Source organism: Natator depressus, chromosome 14, assembly GCF_965152275.1.
Source record: "Natator depressus isolate rNatDep1 chromosome 14, rNatDep2.hap1, whole genome shotgun sequence".
In the NCBI taxonomy this organism is placed as follows: domain Eukaryota; kingdom Metazoa; phylum Chordata; order Testudines; family Cheloniidae; genus Natator; species Natator depressus.
Genome location: NC_134247.1, coordinates 25,422,524 through 25,444,518, shown reverse-complemented (window position 1 = coordinate 25,444,518; position 21,995 = coordinate 25,422,524).

The following is a 21,995-nucleotide window of genomic DNA, read 5'->3' as shown; positions in this document are numbered from 1 at the left end:
GTCTAGCACAAGGCAGGTTTATTCTCTGAACAGGATGTTATGCATCCATAGCACGGCTCGTTCTGGTAACATTTAACACTGGCATTCCTCATGGCACCCACATTTCCATGCCAAGCTAAACTTTCCTGTCCTTTTCTGAGATATTTATACATGGGAATCTTGACAAGAATGAGTTTCTGGTTTGGAACGAATAGTTTTGCTTATTACTAGTTCTGTTTTTAGCTTCTCTGACTGTGCTCAAAGGTGCAAATAATTGACAAAACTGTAATAAGCTAGCTAAAGAATGTGCAAATGAGTCCCTGAGGAGAAAGCTGGCGAAATGAGTGAATCCTTGAGATGGATGCTGAAAACTTGCCCACAAGCAAACACATTCTTCCCCATTTCAGCCAAAGCCAACCCAAAGGAATGGGCACTGCCAGCGACACTGGCAGCAAGTCACATGCTTGCTTTGCATTGTTTTATGGTCTAAGCAAAAAAGGCGATTTTCACAAGTGAAAAATTGTTTTCACTGTTCAAACTGCTCCTAGCTCACGGGGGAGCATGCTGTATTGCAGTGTTTTCCAGAGAAGAAATTCACCTTTTTTTGCTGTGGAAGACTGTTGACTGAAGTGAGTTAAATAAATATTCCCTCAACCAAACTTGCTAATGCCTCTGAAAGGCATGAATATCTCAGCTCCAGTGGGAGGTTATGGAGGAAGTGATAGCTTTGGGATACAGGCGATCCTGACTTGCAAGAGCACGGTTACTCAACAAACTCCCACCAGGGCTATCCCCATTACCGGTGCCCCCCACTACACAGGCACAGCCAGCTGACAGCCACGGAAATCCTCATGCACACCTGCTCCTGATAGTGTCAGACAGTGGCAGCAAAGAGTGCACCTCTGCCACCATTGTCTCCTCCCACCACTGTCCCTCCCTATGCCACTCTGCCCCGGTCATATCTCTGTTCTCATTTCCTCCAATGTCCTTCCCATGGCCTATCCTCTGGCTATCCCCCTTCCCAAACACAGCTCTGTATCCTTCTCACATTGTCTCCCATCCTACTCCTGGAGTGCCTTCCCATTCCTCCTCAGCCAAACAGCACCCTTCAAAACCACTGCCACCGCGTCACTGCCATGGGTGCCTGCACTAGCTATAGCTGGTGTGGCCATGCCAACCTGTGCTGCAATCACACCTTCCTTTGCTGTGTAGACGTATCCTAAGTGACAGCAAGATCCAGAAGAAACTCCCCTCCACTGGCAAGTCCACTGCTTGGGAGAGTATAAAGGGACTTTTTTCTGTATCTGTCAATGAAAGGGGTTTAATATCTGCGGTTCCTCCGAGGGGGTTGCTGCTTCAGTACATATCCTGCTAGCAGCCAGTCCCGCACAGCTGGGACTGCTCATGCTCAGAAGCAATAGCTTTACCAGTGATGAAGTTTCTCCTTTGAGATTATATCAAATGTAGCCTCAGGGAAACACAAGCTCCCACTGCAAGCCTGGCTCCCATTGTCCCACAGGCTTGCCCTCCTGAAGCAAGGGGAAGGAAGGTTTCAGAGTAGCAGCCATGTTAGTCTGTATTCGCAAAAAGAAAAGGAAGGAAGACACTTTTCAGGAAATGCAGATTGCCTGCGAAGTGGCCGTTACTCTGCTCAGCTTTGGATCAGGGATAACCTGACAAATCTGAATTGAGACTCAAGTGTCCCTTACAGACCCTGACTTGCTTGGAAAACTTCTGCAGAAAGCTGTGTATGAACTGCTTAGCCATGGTCTGGGCTTCTCTAAAAGCACACAATGGTAAAATACAAAGTAAAGAGCTACGTGAGATACGTGTGTGGTTTATGCAAAGCCAATATATGAAATATCATTTACATTTACTTCTGTGGGCTCTGATTGAGCTTTGGAACTGATTTAGGGTGACCATATTTCCCAAAGGGAAAACGGGACACTGCGTGGGGCTAGCCAGAGCCTCCCTCCTTCCCCGCACAGGGCTGGCCTAAGCTGCTTGTCCAAGCACGGCCGCCCCTCCCTATGTGGGGCTGGTGGCGCTGCTCACCCGAGCCCTGCCTACTGTCCCGCCACAAGGCTGGGGCTGGCGTCGCTGCTTCCCCGAGCCCTGCCTCCCCCCCTGCCCAGGGCTGGCATCACCGCTCATCCCCCCCGCCCCCACACATTCCTCCGCACTCCACTTTTTTTGACAAAAGTGGACATTTGTCCTATTTGCTCTTGCCAACTGATCAAGCTGGCAAGAGCAAACAGGAAAAATGCCCACTTTTGCCAAAAATGTTGGGACGGCCGGGACAGGGCCTAAAAAGGGGACTTCTCCTGGCCAAAACGGGACATGTGCTCACCCTATAACTGACTGCATTTTAGAAGGGCTGAAACTCACAGCAAACTGCATGCGACTGGCCCTGCAACCTAATACAGACAACAACCCCATAAGCAAAGAAATACAGTGTCTAGATCTGACCCACTTGGGCCCAGGGAAGCTGCTGTGTGCTGCTCTAAGCAAACGAAAGGCCAAATACTCTGTTCCGACTTCTGGCCAGGTACGTGTGATAGTGTCTCTAAGGTCCCTAGTCCCCTTGTCATTAGGGGTCACTGTTGCAGTTGTGAATGCTGCCAAGGAAATGCCAATGAAGTGAGTTCAGAGAGAGTGAGCGTAGCAGCACCTACTTATTTATACAAGACAAATTCTTACCAAACGCACTGTAACAACCCTCTGGGCTGAGCAGCTGGTTGGGCAGTTAAATGTGCTCGGTTACCTTGAGCACACAGCTCCCCTGGCAGGTAAATGGGAACCCTAGGGCTATGCCTTAGGAGTGATGGGCTGGATGGGACTACTGAATAGTTGGTGGATAGCTCGTTGCCTCTGAGCTCTCCTGGTTTCAGGAGCAGTATAAATGCATACGTTCAGATGGACTGAACAGCGGGGATGTCTCAGCATTGAGATATTAGGACCCAGGCAGCAAACACAGGGGAATGATCAATGGCACTGTCTCAGGCACGGCCCTCAGCCTGGTCCCAACCCTATGACCAACGTCAACCCCCGCTCCAACCAGTAGGCCTGACTACTGGGAGCCAGTGCCTAACAGCTTGCACAGACTCCACTGTACCAGACCCCAGGGCCTAGATGGAGCACCTGGATGCCGCGGCTCTGGAGACAGCATCCCTGGACCCTATTCCAGAGCCTTCCAAACTAACTTGCCCAGCTGCAGTTAGAGAACTCCTCCCTCCGAGTGCAGGTCTGGGCGCCCGCCCGATGACCCTTGGGCCCTCCCATGCCACCAGCCCTGGAGCGTGTTCTGAAAATCCCCCTGCCAGAGTGTTTGATGGCGACCACCACAAGTTCCAAAGAGCTATTGACCAGGTCTGCGTGCTGTTCCTGATGTGGCCATCCTTGTACCCACAGGCCCAGACCACAGTTGGGCTGATTACCAGTCTACTGTCTGGAGAAGCCACAGATTGGGCCTCACCCATCCTGGAATAAGCTGACCCAATGCTTGGCCGCTTTGAGGAATTCATTCTTTCCTTCTCATAGATATTTGACGACCCCAACTGAGCCCCGGTACTGCCAAAGCGGCCCTATAGTTCGTCCCCCAGCACTTGTGACCCATCTCCCCATTTCTGGCACCTGGTGGTGGCTATGGCTTGGAATGAAATGACATAAATCCCCCATTTCCATCGGGGATTGAACAATGCTGTAAAGGACGAGCTGGATGGGATCAGCGCCTTTCCCCCCCGCGGAGCTGCTACCCACACTGAGCTCTGCATTAAAATTGAGAACTGGCTGCTCGAGTGTCACCTGGAAAGGAAACAGGCTTCCACCCATTCCCAGCCTAGTCTCATGGGCCCCCAGTGCACCTTTGCCTAGTTCCGGACCTGAGCCCATGCAGATTGACAGCATCAGGAGGTGCCTTGCGGTCCACGAGAAGGAATACGGCACCATAATACAAAATGCCTTAGCCTGTATTGCGGAGAAGCTGGCCACTTCACCTCAGGATGCCCCCACAAACCCAGACCCTCTATGGTTCCAGGAAACCACTCTGTCCAGCCCCAATAGAGGGGTAGCAGCTGGACATGACTGGAGAACAAGCTTTCCAAATAGATCCCCTTGGCAGCCTACAGGTGCCCCAGCAGCACAGATCTTTCACATCCACATCTACAGATCCGCCTCCAGCTAAGGGCCCCCGCCTGACACCAAGAAAGCTGTTCGGCACTTATATTGTTTGACTTTGGGGTGTCCAGCAACTTTAGAGACTTTACCTTTGCCTGAGCCAACCACTTGCCCGTCCAGAGGAAGCTTGTCCCAGAGCAGAAGTATGCTGACCTCCAGCTCAGTTTCCTGCAAGATAGCCTCTTTTCAGGTCAGGATTGGGGCCCACCAGGAAACTATACAATTTGATCTGAACCTTTCGCTGTTCTTTCGGGTCATACTGGGCCTCCCCTGGCTCTCTCTCCAAAACCTGAACATTTTGTGGGCGGTGTGGGAGATATAGTTCAACTCTGGGTTTTGCCAGCTGCAATGCCTAGGAAGGCCCAGCAGGGAGAAGATGGAACCTACCCCCAGGAGGACATCCTCCCTGCTTGGTACTACCTCAGCTTCAGAAGACACTGGTCCATCAATTCCCACCAAGCATAGGGATCTAGCAGATGTGTCTGGCAAACAGAAGGCCAATGTCCTAACCCCACACAGTGTTCATGTCGCACTCCCCGTCAGTACCCAGCCTGGGCTGGAGAAGCTAATGATCCAATCAGCTGACCAAATTTGGTGATGAATCCTGGTCATGTGCCACCTGAGGCACATTGCACATAGGCTAAGAAGAAGACGACCAACCCTATGACTGCCTTATATACCTCCAGCCAGAGGCAAGGTCCCCTTTGGGAAAATTTACCCTTTTATTGGAACCCGAGCTCAAGACCCTGTGGGATTACCTGGATGACAATCTGCCTAAGAACTTTATTCAACCCTCCAAATCCCCTGCTGGAGCCCTATCCTGTTGGTTAAAAAGAAGGATGAGACTGTCACAGGGTACACTCACAGTTAGCAGTGCCTCCTGCTGGCTGTCCTGGAAATTAGCTCTGTCAGTCTTGCACTCTCCCTCCGGTGGTGTCTTTCACTGTCCTGTCTCACTGTGCGGCCCCTCTCACTCCAGGGACTGCAATCTCCTCTTCGTGGCTTGGCCCTCCAGCCAGGTCTAAGGTCCTCCTCTTCTGGGGAATTCAAAGTCCTTCCAGACCTGCTGACTGGCAGGTGTCTCCAATGCCCTGTGTCTCTTCCCAGTGGCTAGTAGGGGAACCCAGGCCTGCCTTCTACAATGGGTTCCTGCCCATGGACCCTAGAACAAGCAGCCAAGATCTCTGCATTCTCTGACCCCTTGTTGCTGTTTCCCTGGGCTTCTTCCTACTCATCTGGCATCCCCCCTCCCTGGGTTTGCCAGCCTCCCAACTCCCTCCACACAGAGTAACTGCAGCCTCCTTCCCTGCCTTCCTGCAGCCCCCTTGCTGCTCACCACTCCTGGGCTTAATACTGGCCCCACCTGTTCCTGCTCTGCTGAGCCTACTTCTAATTAGTAAAAAGAAAAGGAGTACTTGTGGCACCTTAGAGACTAACCAATTTATTTGAGCATAAGCTTTCGTGAGCTACAGCTCACTTCATCGGATGCATACTGTGGAAAGTGTAGAAGATCTTTTTATATACACACAAAGCATGAAAAAATACCTCCTCCCACCCCACTCTCCTGCTGCTAATAGCTTATCTAAAGTGATCACTCTCCTTACAATGTGTATGATAATCAAGTTCCACCATGATTTCAACAATTTCCATCCCACCATCAACCTCAGCCTGGTCCAGTCCACACAAGAGATCCACTTCCTGGACACTACAGTGCTAATAAACGATGGTCACATAAACACCACCCTATACCGGAAACCTACTGACCGCAATTCCTACCTACATGCCTCCAGCTTTCACCCTGACCACACCACACGATCCATCGTCTACAGCCAAGCTCTGCGATACAACTGCATTTGCTCCAACCCCTCAGACAGAGACAAACACCTACAAGAGCTCTATCAAGCATTCTTACAACTACAATACCCACCTGCGGAAGTGAAGAAACAGATTGATAGAGCCAGAAGAGTTCCCAGAAGTCTCCTACTACAGGACAGGCCTAACAAAGAAAATAACAGAACGCCACTAGTCGTCATCTTCAGCCCCCAACTAAAAGCCCTCCAACGCATTATTAAGGATCTACAACCTATCCTGAAGGATGACCCAACACTCTCACAAACCTTGGGAGACAGGCCAGTCCTTGCCTACAGACAGCCCCCCAACCTGAAGCAAATACTCACCAGCAACCATATACCACACAACAGAACCACTAACCCAGGAACCTATCCTTGCAACAAAGCCCGTTGCCAACTGTGCCCACATATCTATTCAGGGGACACCATCACAGGGCCTAATAACATCAGCCACACTATCAGAGGCTCGTTCATCTGCACATCCACCAATGTGATATATGCCATCATGTGCCAGCAATGCCCCTCTGCCATGTACATTGGTCAAACTGGACAGTCTCTACGTAAAAGAATAAATGGCCACAAATCAGATGTCAAGAATTATAACATTCATAAACCAGTCGGAGAACACTTCAATTTCTCTGGTCACGCGATTACAGACATGAAAGTTGTGATATTACAACAAAAAAACTTCAAATCCAGACTCCAGCGAGAAACTGTTGAATTGGAATTCATTTGCAAATTTGATACAATTAACTTAGGCTTGAATAGAGACTGGGAGTGGCTAAGTCATTATGCAAGGTAGCCTATTTCCCCTTGTTTTTTCCTACCCCCCCCCCCCGCCCCCCAGACGTTCTTGTTAAACCCTGGATTTGTGCTGGAAATGGCCCACCTTAATTATCATACACATTGTAAGGAGAGTGGTCACTTTAGATAACCTATTACCAGCAGGAGAGTGGGTTTGTGTGGAGGGGGGTGTGTGAGAAAACCTGGATTTGTGCTGGAAATGGCCCAACTTGATTATCATACACATTGTAAGGAGAGTGATCACTTTAGATAAGCTATTAGCAGCAGGAGAGTGGGGTGGGAGGAGGTATTTTTTCATGCTTTGTGTGTATATAAAAAGATCTTCTACACTTTCCACAGTATGCATCCGATGAAGTGAGCTGTAGCTCACGAAAGCTTATGCTCAAATAAATTGGTTAGTCTCTAAGGTGCCACAAGTATTCCTTTTCTTTTTGCGAATACAGACTAACACGGCTGTTACTCTGAAACCTACTTCTAATTAGTGACATGCTTCATGGCTCCTCCTCCAGGAGTACCCCGTGGAGTTAATTGGCCTGCCTTGCCACCTTAACCCACTTCAACTCTGTGTGCGCTGGATGCCCCATCACACGGACACTGCACCTCTGTGTCGATTGTGGTGACCTGAATGGTATTACCATCAAGGACAAATACCATCTCCCACTGATCAGCGAGCGACTAGAACAGGTTGGCATGGCAAAGGTTTTCATCAAGCTCAACCTGCGCAGTCTGTACAACTTGGTCTGCACAGGAGGACGGTGAGTGAAAGACATTTTTTCACACCAGGTATGGCCACTATGAGTACCTGGTTATGTCCTTCAGCCTTTCCAATGTCCCAGCCACATTCCAGTGTTTCATGAATGATATCTTCAAGGATATCCTAGACCAGTTCATTGTGATTTACTTAGATGGCATCCTCATCTTCTCAGAGAACCAGACTCTGCACAACCAGTATATCTGACATATGCTGGAATGCCTCAGGAAAAATGACCTATATGCCAAGCCAGAAAAATGTGAACTTGACCAGACCAGTGTCAGTTTCCTGGATTTTGTCATCTTGCCAGATGGGATCAGCATAGAGCCACGGAAGGTTTCAACCATTGTGGACTGGGCCCTGCGAAGCTCCACCTGTGACATCCAGTCCTTCATGGGTTTTGCAATACTGGAAGTTCATCAAGGAATTCTCCTGAGTAGTGGCCCTTTTACCCAACTCCTCCATAAGAATTCTGCCTTCGTCTGGACATCAGAGGCCCAACAGGCTTTCAAGCAACTGAAGAAGGCCTTCACCTCAGCACCTATATTAAGGCACCCAGAACCATCCACTGTAGAGGCAGATACTTCCAGTTATGCCATTGGGGCAGCACTGTCACTAGGAGTCACCAACTGTTCTTCATCCATGCACATTCTACTCTAGAAAGCTAAGTCCCATGGAATGAAACTACGAAATCTATGAGAAACAGCTGCTAGCCATCAAGGCCACCTTTGAGGAGTGGTGTCACTACCTAGAGGGTGCGCATTTTCCCATGCAGATATTATCTCATGCTTTGAGGTCACGCTACGTTATTGACCTGGAAGCCACACTGGCAAAACCCATGGGGAGTACCTTGATATCAAGGAAGGACCATCAGAACCCTCCACCATCCTGAAGCCCTTGCATTTAGCCAGTGTGCTAGTGAACATGGAGCTGTTAGCCCTCATGAAATCCTCTCTACCGAGCAACCAATTTGCCACTAAACAGACGTCACCCAATGCTGAGCCTGACCCAGGTTTCTTTGTTAGAAATGGGGTACTTCCGTTCAGAGGCTGTGTTTTTGCCCCAAAGGCGTGCCCTGTCTTGCAATTCTCCAACTATGTCATGACTTACCTTTGTCTGGCCACTTTGGACATTGGAAGACCATAAAAGTGATCACATGATATTTCTTGGTCCAGACTGCATGCCTCTGTGAGATCATATATTGACTTCTGCAAAGTATGTTGTCACACAAAGGTCCCCCATATTAAGCCCTTGGGTGTCTTAATGCCCCTACCTACTCCTTGACCCTGGGAATCTATATTAATGGATTTTATTGTGGAGCTCCCTAACTCCAGAACCACACTGCCATATTGATCACACTGCCAAGATGTCTCATATCATGCCCTGCCACAAAATCTCCACCACAGAAGTAACAGCCCACCTCATTTTCGACCATGTTTTCAAGCTTCATGGGTTACCTTCCAGTATCACATCATACCACAGACCACAGTTCATCTCCCACTTTTGGCAGGAGCTCTTTCGCCTCTTAGACATTGACCTACATTTCTCCTGTACCTATCATCCCCAAACAGATGGGCAGTCATAATGGGTAAATCAAGTTTTAGAATAGTACCTGCTGTGTTGTATCAACTTCCACCAAGATGACTAGGTCCAACTTCTACCCTTCACAGAGTTTTCCAATAACAACTCTGAGCATAAGTCCACCCAGCAGAGCCCCCTTTTCTCCAACTACAGTGTTCATCCCCAGTTCCACCAGTCCCTTCCTTTGACTTCCCATGTCCCTGCCACCTCTAACCTGGTCAAACACCTCCATCATATCCAGAAAGAACTAAGAGCCTAGCTGGACATTACCAAGGCAGACGCCAAGTGATTTGCTGACCACCACTACCAAGCCAACCCTCCCATCACTGTCAGGGACAAGTATGGCTCTCCACTACACACTTGGACACCTCCTGTTTCTCCTGCCAAATTGACTCCCAGTACCTTCGTCCCTTCCTCGTCATTCAGCAAATTAACCTAGTCACTTTCCAACTCCAGATACTCTCCATGATGTGAGTACACCCTGTGTTTCATGTCTCTCTACTGAAAAAACATCTCCCCCAACTCTGTGCTGGGATGAATACAGGTCTCTCCTCCTCCAATCATGGTGCAAGGTCAGGAAGAATACCTGGTGAATCAAATCCTTGATTCCCAGCTCCCATACTTCGTAGACTGGGAAGGTTACAGCCCCGAGGAGCACTAATGGGAGCCAGCAAGCAACATACGTGCCCCCGACTTGCTCTGTGAATTCCACCAGTACCATCCTGACAAGCATGGCCTAGGGACACCTGGGAGGTGCCTCGGGCTGGTGGGGTCAGGGTGGAAGGTGATGTGAGGCAAACCTGTAGCCAAACGAGGGCTGCTCACCCAGCTGCACTGACTTACCCTGCAAACAGAGCCTGCAGTGAATCAGCCCTCAGGCATGTGGCAGCAACCATCCCTGAGCAGAGCCCGCATCAGATGAACCCCAGGCTTAGATATTTCCCTGAACCCTCCAGAGCTGGAAGCCAGTTTGTGCAACATCACTACCCAGCCAGGAACCCTCCTTCTGCCTCGTGGTAGTAACAACTCTTTAGACTCCCAGTCTGGTCCTGATCCAATTCCTGTTCCTGCCCCCAGCCTTGTCCTTTGCACTACTCTGAACCTGCTCCAGCCCTGCTCCTGACCCTACTCTGACCCTGCCTCCACCTTCTGACCCTCGCCCACGGACCCTGACCTCCCAGCTTTGACCTTTGGCCTGTGTCTGCACTCTGGCTAGAGTCCTGATTTTCCTTGTCCATGGACTCTGATCTTGGTTCTGACCCCGGCCTGTCCCTGGTCCCTGGTTCCAGCACAGCCCTCAGCCCAGTCCTGACCCTTCATCCGGCTTCGACCTCTGCTCCAACCACTAGGCCTGACTTCGGGAGATAGCATCTGACACTCTGCCTACCTCCTGTAGCAAGTTTGATTGGCTATTCTTCCCCAGGAGGCAGGGCAGTAGGGTAGACAACTAATCAGAGGGGTTTTCCCCCAGGCATTGCTGAAATGTGCCCCCTCTGCCCCCTGGCTCCCATCTTAGACATTTTGTTTTGGGGTCTGTGACCTGTTGCAACCTGGCACACTCCAAGCCCTGGGCTCCCCCATCCCCTACACCTCTGCCGGTGCCCCTCAATCCTGACCCAAACCCTCTTCTTATTCTAGCTCTATGCTCTCCCTCAACAAACAGCACTCTGCTCCTCAGTCCTAACCCACAGCCCTGTATTCCATCTCTGAGCTCGCTTCCCACCTCCCAGCTCTGCTAATTCCCCTTGGTCTGCAGCCCCCTGCTTTTCTGAGCTCCCCTCCCCACACACAGCTCTGCTGATGCTCCTCAGTCCTGACCAACTGCCCCCTGCTGGTCTGAAGCTCAAGTGACAATCTTGCCGTAAGTGAGTAATATCCGCCAGCCCTCCCTAAATATACTCAGAGCTACTCATTCCCACTGAGAGCAAGTGCTTGAATGCACCAATTTCTGTGCTGTGCATTAACAATAGATTCCCAATTCTCCCTGCAAATGCTCCCCACTCCCGAGGGCAGGACCGAGCCCTCCAGCAAAGAGAAAGTGTCTTCAGACTGCAGAACAGGCAAGAGAAATCTTAAGGGGCGGCAGCTTCACAGAGGTGATGGTGAGGCCGGGAGGGGTGGGGGACTCCATTCTGAGTTCATAGCAGAAGCTCTTCATATGCATAACCATGGAGCCTCATGGGGGATCCTGGCCAGAAGATGTGTTCATGGAGAGAGCTGGGGGGAGAGTTCCCTCACACTTCTGTGCTTTGGATTTTGCAGTCTCTCTTCACAGCTGGGTTTGGAAGTGAGGAATAGGTGGTCAGGCTTCGTGGAAGGAAACCATCGCTATTTGTCCAGGTCTATGGAGTCAATAAAGCAGTTTGAGACTTCAGGGGAAAAGCACTGTGTACATGTGAGATATTGTGTGTTATTAGCCCCAGACACCAGCCCTACCCTGTCCAGAGAAAAAGATACACAGCAGCAGAATGAGCCTTCCAGGTGGGAGGTGGGCTGGCAGCTGGAACCTGCCTTCCACAGCTCAGAGACTCACATGGCGACCCCCAGTGCCTCGGCCAGAAAGGATCCTGGCACACCTTCTAACAGCAATGCTCGCCCCCTGGCTTTACCTGGGGAAAGGCGCTCAGGGGAATGAGGCTGCCTAGACCAGGGGTTCTCAAACTTTTTCTTTCTGAGCCCCCCCAGCATGCTATAAAAACTCCATGGCCCACCTGTGCCACAGTAACTGGTTTTCTGCATATAAAAGCCAGGGCTGGTGTTAGGGCAGGGCAATTGCCTGAGGTCCCATGCCACAGGGACTGCAATGAAGCTACATTGGTTAGGCTTCGGCTTCAGCCCCGGGTGGCAGGGCTTAGGGCCCTGGACTTTAGCCCCATGCGGTGGGGCTTTGGCTTTCTGTCCTGGGTCCCAGGTAGTCTAACACTGTCCATGCTTGGAGGACCCCCTGAAACCTGCTCGCAGCCCCCCAGAGGGCCCCAGACCACTGGTTGAGAACCACTGGCCTAGACCCTGCTTTCACTTCTGGGAAAGAACTGGGGGATGCTTTCAGTCAGGACAACAGGTTCATGTGCAGGCTCAGGGAGCAGAGGACCGCTCTGCTGTGATGTGGTGCCCGCTTACATCAGAGCTGGCTTTGCCTCATTCTGTCTTTGCTTAAGTTATTTTTTTTCTCCTCCTCAGAGACAATAAATGCTCAGACATCAGTGTGCTTAGGGTGAGAATGCAGGGTCTGACATGGCAGGTTCTGGCCTTAATGCTGCCTTCTCTGAGGTGAATGAGCATTTTATCTGGGACTTCGGTGAGAGCAAGTTCAGGCTCAAAACTGTCTCCTCTAACTGCTAGAAATGTCTTGACGCCTCCCACAGTCCTGCCACTCTCCATTCACTATAATGCTGCAGGCTACAAATGCAGACGTTACACACACCCCCATCTCTGCTGTACAAATTGTCCAGTCCCTATTGCACAACACTGAGAAGCAGGGGCAGGATTTCTCCTTCATTCCAGTGGAATATGTTTCATCCATGGATGTGCTGTGCATGGGGCTTCCCACTGGGCCTATTTGGGAAGTGCAGCATGCAGCTGTCCATGCACCGAGTGGCGTATCACATAATGCAGGGTCACAGGATCTGCACTGGCAGCCAGATGATTTCCAGGGGCAGTTTAAGGTGCTGTTTTTCACCTAAGAAGCACTCGATGGTTTGGGACCTCGCTGGCTGAGAACTTGCTCTCACCCCAGCTGTACCACTGTGGTGTGGTCAGCAGAGATGCTGGAGCCCACTCAGTCAGATGAAGGGGGCTTTGGGGCCCTCTCCCCACTGGGCCTGCCAGAGTCTGGCTTTGTTATGCTCTGGCGCAGACTGTAAGGCTCTGCTGTGTGGGGAGTTGGTGGGATACAGGCTGGTTTGGGGGGCTGTAATGTGGTCCCACTCACCTATAGGGCACCTCCTCCTGGCTGCTCTGGGGATTAGCTCCTTCCAGGTCTGACACCCCCTTCTGCCAGTCATTCACGCACCCTGCCAGGCCTCTTTCTCTCTCTGGAACCCAGTGTGCCCTCTCTTCATGGCTTAGTCCTCCAGCCAGGTCACTATAGTCCTCCCCTTCTGGGATAGCAAAGTCCCATCAGATGACTGGCCTAGGCAGTCATCTGCTTCACTGCCTAGTCTGTGCCACTTCCCAGTGGCTGTTAGGGGAACCTGGGCCTGCCCTCTACTCCGGGTTCCAGCCAGGAATCCTGTGTCTAGCAACTGTCATTCACTTGCTCCCAGACCCTGTTGCTATTTCCCTGAACTCCTTCCTATGTCTTCTGGCTCCCCCATCTCTGGGTTCACCAGCCCAAACTCCCTCCTCCCAGGGAGTAACTGCAGCCTATTTCCCCTGCAGCTGCTTTCTGCTGCCAACTTCCTGGCTTCATACCAGTCCTTCCTGTTTCTTCTCAGATGGGCTCCATCCTCAGTCAGTCTGGCTAGCCCTGGCTACCCACAGGTGCAGCCTATCAGGTTAATTAACCTAATTTAACCTGCTCTGCCTTATATGGGGTGAACACCCCATCACAGGGGTATTGCTGGAGGTATTATTAATCAGGATGACTGTCTGGATATGGCCATTGTGGGTCCACCATTGTGCTGTGGAGCGTTTAGCTTTACATTAAGGATTTGGGGTGGGGGCTGTAAACTAGACAGACAGAAACTAAGTAAGCCTCTAAGCAACTCAGATAAAGTTTTTTTCACTCCATGTGTCTGGTGAAGTGGGTTATAGACCACGAAAGCTTATGCCCAAATAAATTTTGTTAGTCTCTAAGGTGCCACAAGGACTGCTCATTGTTTTTGCTGACACAGTTACCCCTCTGAAACCTGTCAGATAAACCTGACTGTTGAATATGCTCCTTCCCCTCGCAACCTGTTCCCATGGGCTGCCCGATGACTGGAGAGCAGTGCTGGACTAGTGCTTCCATGCCCTCAGCAGCGATCCGCCCAGGAACTGAATCTGCTCAGAGAGCAGCTGGCCTTGTTTGCTTGGGTTATTGGTGTGTTTCTCTATAGACTATAAGTAAGTTCTTTCTGCAAGTGCTAAGTAGATTTCCAAAAGAGAACAAACCACTGCACTGAATTCAGAAGCCTCATATTGTCTGCATTAGGAGTAGTATAAATCTCTCAGCAGACTCTGACATTGCCAATGCACTGTAGGTACGTGGATCATTCCACCTCCCAGCTCTAAGTCTGAGAGTTCCCTGGCAATAACCTAAGCTGTGTCTAAAAACATACACCCTGCAGCTTGGGCTATGGTGTAGCCGATAGAGGAAGAGCTGCCAAATTCAATGTACTGGTGGCACTGAGTAGACTTTGATATAGGTCCCCACCCCCGCCCTCTCTTGTCTGCAGAACTGAAAGGCAGGAGTGCTAGGATTTCATAGCAAAGGCTTGGCCAGCGAGAATGGTGCCGGACGTCTGTCAGGGAACACGGCTTCTTTGGCTCAGACGAAAACTGAAACTGCCAACAGTTGCGGCTGCAAGTTCCCAAGTGCTCCACGTTCCTCCTGGCCCCATTGCCAGTGCTCACAGGGTGCTCAGTCCCTCTGAGCGGCACTTCCAGAGCAAGCGCTGGAGATGTTTACTGCACTGATGACAGGAAGGTGGCTCAGGAATAGCAAATTGCCCCCAGCCTTCCAGGAGTGAGGTCCCTCCTCGGGGATTTCCCTGATAGCTACTTAGGTGTGCAGGTCACCACAGGGACACCAAACCACAGTGGCTGTACTGCCAGAGCGCGAAGTGAGAGTGTAGCGGTGAGCTCACTGAGAGGGTGACGTTCGACTCTCTGACCTGCGCCCACACGGACGTTACTCTGGCCTCCTTTGCTGTTGTGTTTAATGTTAATGTGGTCAGCAATCCATAGCCATTCAGAACGACACATGTCCAGGACCTCTTGCTCCAGAGCCACGGGTCCTGCTGCTTGACCTAATGGAGACTCCCTCGGCGGCTCTTCAGTGCAAAGCCTAGGGAAGTGCAGAAGAGCAGGTCTGATTCCTCCCAGCAGGGGGCAGTGGTTTGCACACACCAGCCTGTGGATTGCATCTTGCCCTTGTGATGAGAGGTGCCTGAACAGGGAGTTGGCTTGTCAGGAATGCCTGAGGGAGTCAGCTTGGTTTGTAAAGCCTCATCATTGACAAGGCTGTGAGCTGAGGCGGGTACTGCAGGAAGGCCTGAAGGGAGAAGCCAGGGCAAGCCATACACCTTCTTTGGGAGTGCCCGTCTCCTTAGCACCAGAGCCAGCTGCTATGTTGGTCATGAGAGACACGTGGTGGGTGAGGTAATATCTTGTGGTGGCACTCTGTACCTTAAAGCAGCACCCTGGAACCCACATATTCACCTCTGTCATATAATTAGGGTATGTTTTGTACAAAGTATGCCTTGTGAGGTATCATTTTGAAAGTCTTGATCTGTTGAACATTAATATCCTTTTGGATTGTATGTGCTATCATTGTATGTGAAGTTAGGAAGTTTTGCTCTGTGTGTGTTACTGAAATATATTGGGAATACCCAACAACCAGCCTTTCAGGTACAACAATGGCATATCCAGATGCCCCGATGGCCCAGAGAAGGGAATCCACACTCCCAAGGTCTATCCCAGAGACTTCTCAGAGAGGGTAGACAATGAAACTGCTTGGCCAACTTCATAGCAAAAGATCTTTCCAGCAAGCTAGAAGAAACTATAAAGAGGGGAAGTGACATCATGACTTGGCCTCACTCCCTCCACAACTCAACACCTGGAAACACATCTGGAGGACAAAGACTTTGAACTGGGGAGGGTGGTCCCGAGCTGGAAGGCAGTTCCAGCCTGTGTATAGAAGATCTGTGACCTGTATGTACCATCTATCAGGATGAGACACTACTTGATTCAAATCCTGTTTAGTTTATAGAACTCAAACTGCAAATTTACTTTTATTTCTTAGGTAACCAACTTTGATCAGTACACTTACTACTTATAATCACTTAAAATCTATCTTTCTGTAGTTAATAAATTTGTCTTATCATAGAATCACAGAATATCAGAGTTGGAAGGGACCTCAGGAGGTCATCTAGTCCAACCCCCTGCTCAAAGCAGGACCAGTCCCCAATGTTTGCCCCAGATCCCTAAATGGCCCCCTCAAGGATTGAACTCACAACCCTGGGTTTAGCAGGCCAATGTTCAAACCACTGAGCTATTCCTCCCCCCACCCCCCCGAGCTTATATTTTACCTAAAACAGTGTGTTTTGATTGAAGTGCTTGGGAAATCTCCGTTCAGTTTACAAAGGCTAGTGTGTGTCCTCTCCACATCGAGGGAGGGGCGAACTGGGTAATGAACTAACACTGATCAGGCTTCTGACCAGTGCAAAACAGTACAGTTCTGGGGTGCAAGACTGGGGAATTGGCTGGAGCCTTCCTATTGTTGGTTCATGATTGGATGGGGAAAGCATTCATGTAACTAAAGTTGGGTGTGTCCCTGCCTGTGGATGACTGTGCAAGTGCAGTATTTGCTAGAGGTACTGGCTTGGCACAGCATCACAGTGTGAGAGGGATACCTCAGGTTGGTGGGAGACAGGGCTCAGCAGTCCCACAGTCAGGTTGCACCCCGGGAACCCCGTCACACTTGTATTGGACCCACTTCTGTGGGTGAGAGACAAGCCTTTGAGCCAACACAGAGATCTTCTTCAGGTCTGGGGAAGGTACTTAGAGTGTCACAGCTAAATACAAGGTGGAACCCATTGTCAAGCATAAGGAGTTAATGTGTTGGGAGAAACCATTCAAAATGAAGTGGGAAATTAACACCTCTGCAGTTGTAGGACAAAAGAGAGATAATGGGTTACAGATTGTTGTAACAAAACCTAAAACCAGGGACTCTACTGAATCTATGATTTTTGGTGTCTAGTTGGCTCTGTGGAGATAAGTGTGGTGATCTGTGGGTTTTCTGTACATAGTTGTCTGTAGGGTTCCATTGTTAAAGCTGATTGTGGTGTCCAAGAAGTTGATGCTGGTGCAGATGTGTTCTCCAGAGAGTTGGATAAATGGTGGTTGTTGTGGAAATCTATGAGGGAGTTTAGATCTTCTGTCCTGAAGATGGAAATGTCATTGATGCATCTCAGATACATAGTTGGTTTCGTGTTGCATTTTCCCAGAAATTCCTCCTCAAGGTGGGCCATGAAGATGTTGGCATGCTGGGGAGCAATCCTAGTAACCATGGCTGTTCCCATGGTTTGGACAAAGTGTTTATTGTTGAACCTAAAGTTGAGGGTGAAGAGGAAATGGATGAGTTTGGCAATGTGCTAGAGGTGGATCTCTGAGGGTTGTCCATTGCTCTGCAGATATTTGAGGCACGCAGTGGTGCCACCATGGTGAGAGATGTTGGTGTATAGAGAGGTGACATCCAGGGTGGCCAGCACTGTGCTCTGAGGGAGGTTGTTGATTTTGCAGAGTTTCTGAAGGAAGTTGGTTGCGTCCTGGAGGAAGCTGGCCTTTTGTGTGGTGAATAATTTAAGGATGATTTCTGAGTCCTGATATTCCTTCAGTAAGAGAGCTGTGGCCAAATATCATGGGTCTGCCTGGGTCCCCTTTACAACAACCACTGCGAAAAATGTTGGTGATGGAAATTTAATTGCTACACAGTGCCATTTAAATCAGAATTATTTATCCAGGTCCATCATGATATAGTCTGGCTTTACACTGGCCCACAGAGTGGATGAGAAGAGCTTTGAGCTTCACAGTGGCCTGGGAACGACTCTCTTGGAGCTGCCAAGCGGCATGGCCCTCGCTATCTAACAATCAGCACTCAGTTACTGCAGGTATAGAGATCAGTGCTCCACGTAGCTCACAGGTTAACCAAAACAATGGGGAGACAGCACGTGGGGCTGCACTTGGCAGAGCTCCTGAGGGCACCAGGCCAATATCCCTTATCTAATCTGGTCCTGAATGCTGGCTCTTGGTACTGTGGTGCGTGGGCTAGGTTCTCACCCAGGCAGCTGTTGTTCTGCACAGAGCAGCAACCTGGAGCAGCCGGCATGAGAAGTGGCTGGTCCTGCCTTTTCCACTCCCCACCCAGGCGTGGCTGCCAGGGACAGGGGCTGAATGTGCTAGGAGCAGGCACAGCGGGAGAAGGACAGAGCCCTTCTCCCTCCCCCCAGCAGGCCAAATAGAAATCGGTGGGGGGGGGGCGTCACTTGACCCTGCATGCCCCCTCTACAAATCGCCTATGGCCAGAAATCTCATGGGACGGAGCCAGCCTTTGGGGGGTTATCTGAATTAAACCCACTGACCCAGCCCCCAGCTCTAGGAGTGATCCGTCATCATCTCTTAGTGCTGGTCAAATAGCAAAGAAACAGTGATTTGCCAAGATTCACAATTAAAAGTTTGGAGCCCAGCTCAGTGGGGTTTCTGGGGTCATGCTGTGTGTTACTGATGAGCTCTTCCACCTCAGCTGTGTCCAGAAGAATGTGTGAGCAAAGCGGCCTGCCTGTGAATTTAATCAGAAATGGATATTTGTCTGATACGTCTTATCAGAACATTGTGATTTATGGGCCTGTCAAGCTCTCCTGCAGTGGCTCCAGAGCATGAGTACCCATGTCAAGCCATACTGGCAAGAGGCAGGGCACAAACCTCAAACTGGTTGTGAGTTCTACACTTAGAGTTCACCAACGAGTTATCAAGTGTAAACCCCTCAGGCATTATAACAGCCTTAACATGGAGTCACAGACCGTCCCCTTGAGTACTCCGATATGTCTCGCCATGCAGGCAAGCCTCTGTGACATACCTGGGTGCAATCCAGACCAGTGGAGCGGGGGGAAAGAGGGGGGCTATGTCACCCCTGCCCTTCAACCTTGGGTGCCTTACAATGCCTTGCTGTAGTAGCTCCCATCTGGGCCACTCACAAACAGCCTTCCAGCATGCAAACCACTCCCTGAGTGTCAGAGTGTAGCTACAGCCTTCCAGCTACACCCTGACTCTCATCAGCCTGGGTTATACTGCAGGGTGACCCCAACACAGCCCCAGTCCTGGATTGTTCCCCAGAAATATATGTCCTGTCCTGCCCAGTCCTCTCCAGGACAGTACAAATAAATTAAGTCTGTTATTCCTTTAAGGGACTAATAAGCCAGCTTATTATTTTAGGTAGATACCCATATCAATGATGAACACAGATTTTTTTCTCTGCATATTATCTAAAGGAATCTCCTAAATGAGATGAGATATTTTGCTTTGCTCAAAATGTCCAGCATATCATCAATTCTAGGCATGGGACACACACCTGGTACTGGGATAGCATTGAGGTGTCTGTAATCAACACAAAACATTACAGTGTTGTCTTTCTTAGGAACCAAGATCACAGGTGATGCACAAGAGCTGTTAGACCTTTCAATTACTCCTATGTCCAACATGCTTTGTATTTCTGTATGAATTTATTCCTGCACCTTGCCAGTGACCCGCTAGGGTCTGCTGGGAGGTGGCTCAGGTCCTTCTGTAATGATTGTATGAGTCAGCAAATGTGTCTTCCCTGATCTACTAGAAAACACTTCTTTGTGTTCTTTCAGCACTGACAACACCTCTGCCCTTTCAGCTGGTATTAACACACTGCAGATTTCAATACTTTCCAGAGATGAGTCATTCAGCCATCAAAACAATGAGGTGGTGTGCTTCAGTTTCCCCATCTACACAGCCGATCATGTTTACCATGGTTTCCCTGCTTTGATAAGCTGTAAGTCTGTTCACATGTACTAGCTGTGGGACGGCATTACCATGCCGGCTTTTTAACATGATATGTATCTTCATTTACCACTTCTATCAAAATTTCCTTCCCAAATATTTTGCATTTATTTTTTCACAGGGCTTAATACCAACACCAAGTCTCCTATTTCAAAAGAGCGTTTACAAGTCCATTTGTCATAGCATGACTTTTGTTTGGACTGACTGTCTTTGAGGTTAGTTTGAACAGTACATATCATGTCTTTTAATTCTTCTCTGAACCTTTGTACCTGTTCAGTTACTGGCTTTTCCTCTGCCTCACTGTCCCATTTCCAGGAGTGTCTGATGAGATCTAGGGGTCACTTCACTTTCCTTCTGTATAGGAGATCAAATGGGGAGAAACTGGTTGATTCTTGGGGTAGGTAAGTGAACAGCAAATATAGTAGCAACTCATCCGAATCTCAAACCCTCTTATTTTCATACATTCCCATCATATATTTTAGGGTCCCATTGAATCTGTCCACAAAACCATTTGTCTTTGGGTGATAGGGGATGGCATTTATTTGTTTCACCCCACATAACTTCCGTAGGTCACTGCATAACTGAGACATGAAATTTGACCCACAGTCAGATAAAATCTTGTTAGGGAAACCCACTCTGCTAATGATGAGACTGCCTACAATGGCATGTAGCTAATCTGTGACTGCTAGTAGCAAATATCCCTAATGGCTGTAGAAAGGACACTAGATGTGGAGGCCTCTGAAGTTACTACAGAGAATTCTTTCCCAGGTGTCTGGCTGGTGGGTCTTGTCCATATGCTCAGGGTCTAACTGATCATCATATTTGGGGTTGAGAAGGAATTTTTCCCCAGGCCAGATTGGCAGAGACCCTGGGGGGTTTTCATCTTCCTCTGCAGCATGGGGTACGGGTCACTTGCTGGTTTGAACTAGAGTAAATGGTGGATTCTCTGTAACTTGAAGTCTTTAAACCATGGTTTGAGGACTTTAATAACTCTGCCAGAGGTTAGGGGTCTATTACAGGGTGGGTGAGGTTCAGCAGGCTGCAGTGTGCAGGAGGTCAGATTAGATTATCATGATGGGTCCTTCTGGCCTTAAAGTCTATGAGATTCAGATAGTGAAAAGGGCTCTTGCCACAGATTCTGCCTCAGTGTTAGTCAGAGCTACTGCTTCAGGATATCTAGTGACAAAATCCACCACCACCAAGATATATTTCTTCCCCCTTCAGGTAGGACATGGCATAGGACCCACAATGTCCATTGCTTCTCTCAGAAATGCCTCTTGTATCACGGGCAAGGGGCACAGGGGGACTTTCTGAGGTCCTGCAGGTCTCTTTCTCTTTTGACGTAATTCAGAAGGCCTGCAATAATTCCTCACGTCATTCTGTAGCAGAAATTTTTCATTCTGTAGCAGAAATTTTTCTTTAACCTCTCATAGGTTCTTTGTGCTCCCATGTGACCAGCAAAAGGACAATCACATGCTAGCAACATTAAGTCCCCATGGTGCTGAGTGGTTATAACCAACTCCTTTAAGTTTCTTCAGGATCAGGGGTCATCTCCTCCTGTGGGCCCTGAGGGCAGGCTGCTCTTCTCTGCCATGCAGGAGTCAGCCTCAGCCCCTCCCACACCTGGAAACACACTGTTTCCTTCTGCTGCAGGAGAGCTAGAAAGACCTTCTCTTCCCCCTTCAGCAGTTTCTGGGCACTGACACGGGGAACCCAGGTTTGGAGCCACACTCTGAGTGTCTCTCCATCTCTCCTGTTGGAGCTGTTCCACTTATATAAAATACCTGAATTGCCCTTGGGCCAGAGAGTGTGAGAATGATGCCATAACCTGGTGGTTGAGCCACTCATGGTGGGAGGCAAGACCCAAGTTCCTTTGGATGCACCAATGAATAGTTATTTAGTTATAAAAGTGGAACAGCTTCAACAGGAGAGAGAAGCCCACCCTAGAGTGTCCTGTACCCTGATTAGAGTGCTCACCTCAAAGGGACGAGACCTGATTCAAACGCACGTCTCCCCTATCCCAGGTGAGTGGCCTAATCAATGGGCTAAATTTGTACAATAGGTACCTCTGCCTCCAATGGCCATTCTGTGAACCTAGCCCCCCACATTTTTGTCTGGCCAGAACTATT